Genomic DNA, 9,054 nt, shown 5'->3' on the forward strand with positions numbered 1-9,054 from the left:
TATGAAATAATTTGGCCGGTGGGAGAGGTGGGAGAGTGGGGGGAGTGGGAGGGGAAAGTCATAGGGAAACCAGAGCCCAGAAGGTCAAATGATTGGCCAAGGTCACAGAGCAGCAGAGGTAGAGCTGAGACTAAGGCTGGGTTCCCTGATCTGAGCTCTGTGGCCAACGTCACCGGGGCAGCTGGGTCTGCGAAGGACATCCGGGTAGGGAGCTGCTGTGACCGGGGATGGGGCTGGTGGCCGAGGTGCGGCCGGCGTGTTCTTCACTCAGCCTGCCTAGGGTGGCTGAGGGCAGCTGTGAACATGGGAGCGGGAGGGGCAGGTGAAGACACGGACTCCTTGGCCAGATTCTGCAGGCCTCCCCGAGCCTCCGGCCAGGCCCCGTTTCCCTGCGTGTCTGATGGACAGCCTCCTGGAAGCCTCTTCAGTCAGCCGTGTCAGCGCACAGACCTCTCTCTAATTGCTCCGCCTTCGTGCGCCGACTTTGCTGTCTTTATATTTCCCCGGTGCAATTTGTCAGGGCCGAAAACACCCCAAATATGTAGCTGCCCAAAAGCTAGCGCGTTAGAATTTCCTGGCTGCTGGGCCGCATGCTGCCCCGGGAGCTGTATTTACAGAAGAACAGGGAGTGGTGCCTGGAAGGAGATGGTGCCGAGCGCAGTGGGAGGCTGTGGCCTGGAAGTCCGGTTCCAGTTTCGCCCTCTGGTGACTGGCCATGTGGCCTTGGGCTTGTCATCTGTAGGCAGAGGAGAGACTGCCTCAGAGGGCTGTGTGGGCCAGGGAGGTGAGCAGCAGTGGAGGGGGCAGGGGGGATGGCAAGGTTCTGGCTCCCTCGGAAGGAGTGTCCAGTGAAGGTGATGTCAGCACTGGCATCCTGGTCGGGCCATCCCCGGGTGTGACTGTGATGTGTCTCTGATGATTAGCCTCCCTCGGTTCCTGCCCATTTCAGAGTTGGCTTCTTTAGTCTTCCCAGGGACTCTGCGATTCACCTGATGGACTTCTGGTGAGATCTTCTTCTGTTGTGGTGGCCAAAGTCTGCTGCTGCGGCCTGCAACCAAGAACCGAGGTTTATTCATGACTTAGAGCTCCTAGCACAGTGCCTGGAACAAAGAAGTGTTGGCCAGAAATGATTAAAAAATTGTTGTATTCATTCATCAGTCCGTCCATCCATCCATCCGTCCAATGGGAAAATACTGAGTACCTCTTGGACCAAGCACTGGACCAAGTACTGGGGACACTGAGGTGAATGAGACATGGTCTGCACTGTTGTTGTTTTTTTTAAAGAGATAAGCTTATTTTAATTAATTAATTAAATAGAGGAAGAGAGAGAGCTAGAGAGAAAGAAACATCGATGTGAGAGAGAGGGGAACATGGATTGGTTGCCTTCCATACTTGCCCCAACCGGATATCGAACCTGCCAGCCAGGCTTGTGCCCTGGCTGGGATATGAACAGGCGACCTTTTGGTGCACAGGACGCTGCCCAACCAGCTGAGCCACACCGGCCGGGCGTGGTCCGCCCTCTTGAGGAGATCACAGTGTAATGACTGGATGCCGTGTACAAATAATCAAAACACAATGTGGTCTAAGTTCTGTCACCCAAGTTTGCACAGACCATCATGCCTTGGCCTAGTGAGTCTCAGAAACAGAAACACATTTTGGCTGCGCTCACCAGGTAGACCAGGTGTATGTGGCTGGGCTGCGCGGAGGTGAGGAGGGCGTGGTCCCAGGGAGAAGCAGCGGCTGGTGCAAAGACAGCCGCCGGCAGAGCCTGGCGGGTCTGGGGAAGGAGTCCCGCGGCATGTCTGGAGCGGAGGGTTCGAGGAAGCGATGAGGCTCGAGGAGGGAGACAGGCCAGTCTAGGAGGAGCCTCCTGAGCCCTGTAGGGCTTTGCCTGAGAGCATCGGGGGCCATTGGAAGGGTCTGAACAAGCAAAGACTGGCTGGGATGTATGCTTCGGAAAGTCCACCTTTGGTGGCAGGGAGGTGGAAGGAACAGGGAGGCGGCTAGTCTGAGGAGAGGTGGGGAGGACCGGGAGGCGCCCTCGAGCCTGAGCTCAGACCTGCACTGGCAGCTAGACGTCTCTTGGACGCTCATGGGCCTCTCACATCTCTAGAAGGAACCAAACCCCCACTCCCATGGTCAGTTTTATGTGTGGGCTGGGCTAGGCGACAGTACCCAGCTATTTAACCAGACACTGAGCTAGGTATTGCTGTGAGGGTATTTTGTAGATGTGTCTAACGTCATAATCAGTTGACTTTAAGTAGAGATTTCCTTCCATAATGTGTGTGGGCCTCATCCAATCAGTCGAAGGGCCTTAAAAACACAGCCGAGGTTTTCCTGAGGAAGAAGGAATCCTGCCGGCGACCTGCAGCCCCAGCTCTTGCCTGAGTGTGCAGCCTGCCGGCTGCCTTCAGAAAACGAAATCGCCAGCCCCCACAATGGCTTAAGTTGATCCTTGAAATAAACTGTGTGTGTATATGTATCCATATGCACACACACATTATACATGATACGTGTGTATGACATGCACACACACACCCTACTGGTTCTGCTTCTCAGGAGAACCGTGGCGACAGCTGCTCAGTCCTGCCACTCTGCCTCCGGAAGGTGTCTCCTACACCTGCCCCCCTCCCCGACCCCCCCCCCCCCCCCCCCCACCGCATCCTGCCACAGTCTCACCCTGACCCTTTCCAGTTCCACCTGAACTCTGCCTACCTGTCCTCACCAGGCCCCTGGGGCCCAGGCTCAGCCCCTCCCACACCCTCAGGGTTCAGTCAGGGTGAGCACCTAACACACAGGTCAGATCACCGTTCTTAGCTTCCCTTGCCTCCGGGTTGCGTGCTCCTTCCTGGGACACAGGCCTCGCTGTCAGCGGGCCCCTCTTTCGCTCGGCTCTCTTCTCTTGCCTTTCCCCAGCCCACTCCAGCCCTCTCGCCCTGCCTGTCCTTCCGGGAAGGGCCGGAGCCTCTCCTGCTACTCTCCTCATCCTGTTGGGATAGTCACCTCTCTCCCTTAGGTGTCCCTGGCTCCATCTCCTTGTCCTCTAGAATGCGCCCCGTGGTCACCTCTTCACGCCCGGCTCTCTCCTAGGCACAAGGTGTCTCTCTTCAGTGTCCTCGTCCCTTCATAGGCTTCCCTCTGACTATCTGCACGGTGATGGGGAGTCTTCACCCTCACCTGGTGCATTTATGGCCTCAGAATAGCGTCAGGGGCTCGGCATCTATTTACTAAATGGATTGATGAACAGGTCATCTATTTCTCTCGGGGGATTAGAACAGGGGTTGAGGAGACCCTACTGGGCGAAGTTGGCGTCTTCTTTCCACTTCCTGGGTGCCTGGAGGCAGGGCCAGTACCTGCCCATTTAGTGCAAATTCCCACAAGCAGGTGTGGCATTGCACCGGACACACAGCTTGGCAAGGGGGGGCAGGGCGCTAGCTTCACGCCCCCATTCACCAGCTCAACTGATGTCACCATGCAGGACACAATCCTGTCCCCCAGGGTCAGAGAACCAGCCTGAAGTGCCAGCCCCCTGCCCGGCTGAGGCTCTGAGCAGGACGCAGGCCTTCCTGGGAGAAGGCTGAGCACGAGGGCCGCTCCGGGGGGGCGGGAGGGGGGGGCAGCCTGTAGCCTCACAGGTCTGTGCTCAGACGGTCCCTGCTTGGCTTAGCGCTCTCCTGCTGCGTTGGGAAGGAGGGCCCGGCATTCTCATTTTACACTGGGCGCTGAAAGCTATCTAGTGGGTCTTGCTGTGGTCAGTGGGGTCACCCCACTAAAAACGGTACCGGCGTTCCTGGACCAAAGCCATCTGGGGTAATTGGCTCTCCCGGCCCCTCAGAGGAGCAGGACCCATGTCCAACGTGAGCCTCGGCCTTGGCTTTGTTAAGGGGCCCTGGTGTTTGGTCCCTCAGATCCTGGGAGCCAGGGGTGTGGCATATGTGCTAAGCCTGGGTTTTGCATTTTTAAATGGTTGGAGAGAAAGGGAAAGAAAAAATGTTTCATGACACATGAAAATAATATGAAATTCAAATGTCACGGTTCATAAATAAAGATTTATTGGCGCACAGCCACGCTTGTTCATTTACGTATTGTCTGGCCGCGCCCGTGCTACGCCAGCAGCTGAGTAGTCACAACAGGGACTGGATGGTGTGCAAAGCTGACGATATTCACCATCTGGCCCTTCACAGGAAACCTTTGCCAGCCCCTCGCTAGGCCGTCCCTCTGTCACCTGCAGCCTGGGCGTCAGAGAGGCGGGAGCTGGGGTGTCCGTCACTGACACTCAGCTGTTAGGTTTCCTTTTCGCCTTAGCTCAGTGATTTTCAACGGGGGGACATTTGGCCGTGTCTGGAGACATTTTTTGGTTCTTGCGATACGTATTTCTGGCCTCTAGTTGGTAGAAGTCAGGGATGCTACTAAATACACTATAATGCATAGGGCAGCCCATGCCTAGGAATTACCCAGCCCCGAGTGTCAGTGGTGCTGAGGGCGAGAACCCCATGCAGAAGCTCAGGACAGGGGCAAGCCAGATTCCCGGAGGGCTTTTGGGCTGAGGAACCAGCCATCACCTCCACTGCCTTGGAAGTGAGCCGCCCAAGTGTAGAGAGGACCAAGCATGAGGCTCCCCCTTTCCTTGGCCCCCCGAGGCTCCTGTATCTAGAGGGGCCTTGGGCAGGCCACGATGGGAGAATAGCTTCTCTCTCCGCAGTCCCCCAGGAACAGGACAGGTGATGTGGCCACCAGCTTGGGCAGGTGACGTGGTCCCAAGGGGCGATGGTTATCAAGCCTGCCAGCCGTGGCCAAGGGGGTGCGTGTCAGGGGTCAGGGATGCAGAGGCACTGGAGGTGCTCCCAGGGGACCAGGTGAGCAGGGCACCCAAACTGGTGGAAGGAGCGTGAGGCAGGGGGAGCCTCAGGGAAGGGGCTGGCGCGGTTCCCACCCGACCTTCTGGAGAGTGAGAGGAACAGATGCGCTGACTGTCAGATGAAATGCTCCTGGCACTTTGGGAAATTGCAGAATTAACAAAAGGACGGTTGCTTTCAGGGGACACGAGCGGGGGCGCAGTGTGTACAGCTGGGACGGTCTCTGGGGACTCCCTTTCCTTGAAGGGCGAGGAGCAGGGGTCCTCCTGCCTGGCCCCTGGGCTGACTATGGGGCCTGGGGCTAGAACGGGGTCAGGTTAGAGTCAGGGCCAGGCCAGGCTGTGCAGAGCATGGAGTCTGGTAAGTGGCAGGGCTGTCGGGAGGTCATCTCATCCATCCTCCTGCCTCTGGGTCCAGCCCCAGCAGATGGCTTCTTGCCGGGTAAGGGTCCAGGCAGAGGGACCCTCAGCAGGAATGAGAATTCACCAGCTGCTCTTTGCAAAGCCCCAGAAGCAGCAGCCAGCTCTCTCAGACGCTGCATGGACAAAGAGGATGGGTCCGAGGACTTGCGGGAGCCTGCACCTTCTCCTGTGGAGGGCGGGCAGTGGGAGTGGCCGGAGCTGGGACCTCCTGTGTGGCTGGCGGTAACTAAGGGAGGTTCCAGGTAGAGCCAGCTAGAGGCGGGAGGATTGGACTCCATGCCCCTAACGCCTATTTAAAAAGCTAGGAAAAGAGGACAATCAGCAACTTCCCAAGGGGGGGATGGTTTTAATTGCAACGGAGAGCTAATTGACCCAAAGAAAACTCTTCCTAACACCGAGGTGTGGGAGGCAGGTGAGTGACAGAGAAGCAGTGGATCTCTCCCAGGTGCCAGGGTCCTGCCTGCCTGGTCCAGTGGCCAAGGCTGACCAAGGCTCTCCCAGCCAGCTGGCCCTGGGGCACAGCTTTGTCCTGAGGGCCAGGGCCAGGCCAGGCTGTGCAGAGCATGGAGTCTGGTAAGTGGCAGGGCACTCTGCTTCCTTGCCCCTGGCATTGGGGGAATTGGAGCCAGGGGTGCTCTGGAGGTCCCTGGGCACTTGCCAGAGAGTCCCCCAAAGGAAAAGGCCACCCCATCCATCGGCAAGTGCCCTGGCCATCCGCCGAAGGCCATCCTGTGATTGGTAGGGCTAGCAGGGCCAGAGGGGCCGCAGACAGAAGCGAGGGGTCATGCCTCTCATTTGCTGGAGCGCCATCCTTCTTCCTGTCAAAAATCTCTCCAGGGGCCAGCCAACCAACAGATGCGCCGGGAGGAGGGGGCGATGGGCCTTTCCCCCTTGGCTGGCCATCCCTGGCTTCTTCCCCTTTCCAGTCTCCCTGGGGCCCTGCCGATTGTTCACTGACGCCCCAGGGGACAGACTTCAGATGAAGGGAAGCGGGTGTGTGTTTTGTTTTCTGGGGGGAAGTCTCTGAACCAAGAACCTATTTGGCTAATGAAGTCATAATTACTCCCGGACTCACTAATAGGATGAAAGCCGGAGCCTCTAAAAGCCACTGATGGGCCCTGGAGAGCGTGCCTGACAGCTCCGAGGAAGGCTGGGGCTTTGGAGATGGAAGGGGCGGATGTCAGGCTCGAGGAGAGGGGCCCAGGGGCTCCACCCGCCTCTGGGGTCTGCCTGCTCGTGGAAACTAAAGTTATACCTACAGAGACTTCAGTGTAGGATCGGATGAGATTGCTGAGAATGCCCATATTACCTCTTCCAACCCCAGCACAGCTCCCAGTGTCTGCTCCAGCGGGAGGCTGCAGGGCCCCAGAGTCTAGGGCAGCTGGAAATCCCAAACTATTCCTATCGGGCTCATTCTGAGTATATTTGTAAGTTGGTGCATTTTTGTTGTGGTTATTAATCCTCACCCGAGGATATTTTTCCATTGATTTTTAGGGAAAGTGGAAGAGAGGGGAAGACAGAGAGAAACATCAATGTGAGAGAAACACATCGATTGGTTGCCTCCCGCACAAACCCTGACCAGGGCCCGGGGCCGGGGAAGAGCCTGCAACCAAGGTATGTGCCCTTGACCGGAATTTAACCCGGGACCCTTTGGTCTGCAGGCAGACACTCTATCCACTGAACCAAACCGGCTAGGGCTGTGTATTTTTTTAATAAATAAAACAAAATCATTGTTTATCTGAAATTTACCTGTATTCCATCTGCCAACCTACTTCGGAATAACAGGAAGTAAATGCTTCTCAGGACCCTTCCATCTTTTCTTTGGGTGATGTCTAGGCAAAGGGATGGGGGGCTTGATGACATCACAGTGAGGGTAGGGGATAGCTTGTCTCCACATTTAGTCTCTGCTGGCTCCTGGGGACCTCTGGCTGAGGTGGGCTTATCTTGTAGCCGACGCGTGTGGGTTTGTGTTTTTTGATCCACTGATGAACTTGTGATCATTTTCTTGGCTTGGGTTGTGCAGGGACAGCTCTGAGAATCTGGCTGTCACCCTCTGATGACGGGCTCCCCTTCCTGGTGCTGCTCGGGGCCCAGTAGCATCCTCCCTCCTGCCCCAGCCAGGGGACCATGTGGGGCACGTCACTGTGTCCCGTCCCTGCAGCTGGGGTGAAGAATGCTCTGTGCTGGACAATCATATTTTTCTGATGAGATCAGTGGTGAACATAACAAATAGGGCAGGGGCAGCAGCACGAACGGTGCCAGGGACATAGGGGAGGAACTGAATTGTCTGGCTTCTGGGCGAGAGCTGGAGGGGCAGCTTTCTCCCAGACAGAAGTGCTGGCAGAGGCCACTGCCCCTTTGCCCAGCATCCCCCACAGTGCGGCAGGCTGGCGTCGTATCTGAGTCTCCATCAACCTCAAGTTTGTGCATTTCCCCCCCTAGAAAAACTCTCTGCCATTTCAGATTCAGTCTAGTTGGCCATGCTTTGAAATGTGGCCATAATTGGAAATTCTTTCCCAAGGAGGCATTAGCTAATGAGGAACGGGGGAGGGGGTGTACTCGCTGTGCGCGGGGCAGTTTTGGAGGCAGCGTTAGATAACACGGGGAAACAATAGAATGAGGGGTGGACCAGGGCTCGCCCCAGTCCTGGCGTCCGTGCCTCTGAGCCGGGGCACATAATTGAGGGCTTCTCTGAGGGCCCTGCTGACCACACTGCCCCATGGCCTGAGGCACGTCCAGTCCAGCCTGTGTCCCCTGCCTGCAGTTAGCCGGCGGCCTGTACGGCCCAGCCACACCAGGGCACTGACCTGCGGGAAACTCGGGAGGGAGGCCCGGGCTGTTCAGGAGGAAGGAACAGCCTTTTTGCTTGGTTTTAGCTCCTCTGGACCTCAGAGCTGCCTGCGTGGAAGATGGGCTACTCCCCTTCCTGGGAAGAGGCGGGTCCGTGTTGAGAATCTCCTGCCGTGGTTCTCTCCTGTGTTTAAGTGGGAGAGCCGGGCTCCTACGTCTCAGGGAAGATGACTGCAGGGAGGTTCCGACCCCTACTGGTTCCCTGTGGACCAGAGCTGTGAGAGCTCGCGGAGGGGACCCGCGTGCAGTGGCGAAAGCAGAGGCTGTAGCGTCAGACAGCCCTGGCAGCTAGTTCTGGCTTTGTCCCTTACTTTGGGAAATTACTCAGCCATTTGGAGTCACGGTTTCCTCCTGGGCAGCAGGAGGTAGAGCTACCTGACTCCAAGGGCAGGTGTGAGGGTTCAAGGAGATAATTTGCATAAAGTGCACATCACTCTTCCTCACACAGTCAGCAAGCGTCAACATCATGAGTTCCCCTTTTCCCTTCAGTCATTAAATGCGTCGCGACACACATGCCATCTGGTGCCTCCTGCCTCTTCGCCGTCAGTCCCTGCCAGGCCCGTGGTCTGGGAAAGTCAGTCTCTCCCACCATTTTTGCTAATTCCGGGGGGCTTGCTCTCTGACCCCCACATTCTCCTGTGGTCTCTGCCTCACCCTGCATCAAGTTGGATGGAGGCTTCCCTGACTCTGTTAGTTTGTATAACGCATCCACGCACAGGAGGCGAATCCACTAATTGGGTAGACTTGACTGACAACTTGGGGGGCACAGGGAAGGCTTTCACACCAGAGTGCCCAGCGTTCTCACTGTGTCTCTCTAACCAAGTGGCCCTCAAACTTGGGCCTGCAGCAGGATCACCTGGAGGGCGGGTGAAACCATAGCTTCCAGTTCCCCACACAGTAGATCAGGGCGGGGCCCTGGCAGGTGC

Source organism: Myotis nattereri (assembly GCF_964212035.1).
Source record: "Myotis nattereri genome assembly, chromosome: 18".
Lineage (NCBI taxonomy): Eukaryota > Metazoa > Chordata > Mammalia > Chiroptera > Vespertilionidae > Myotis > Myotis nattereri.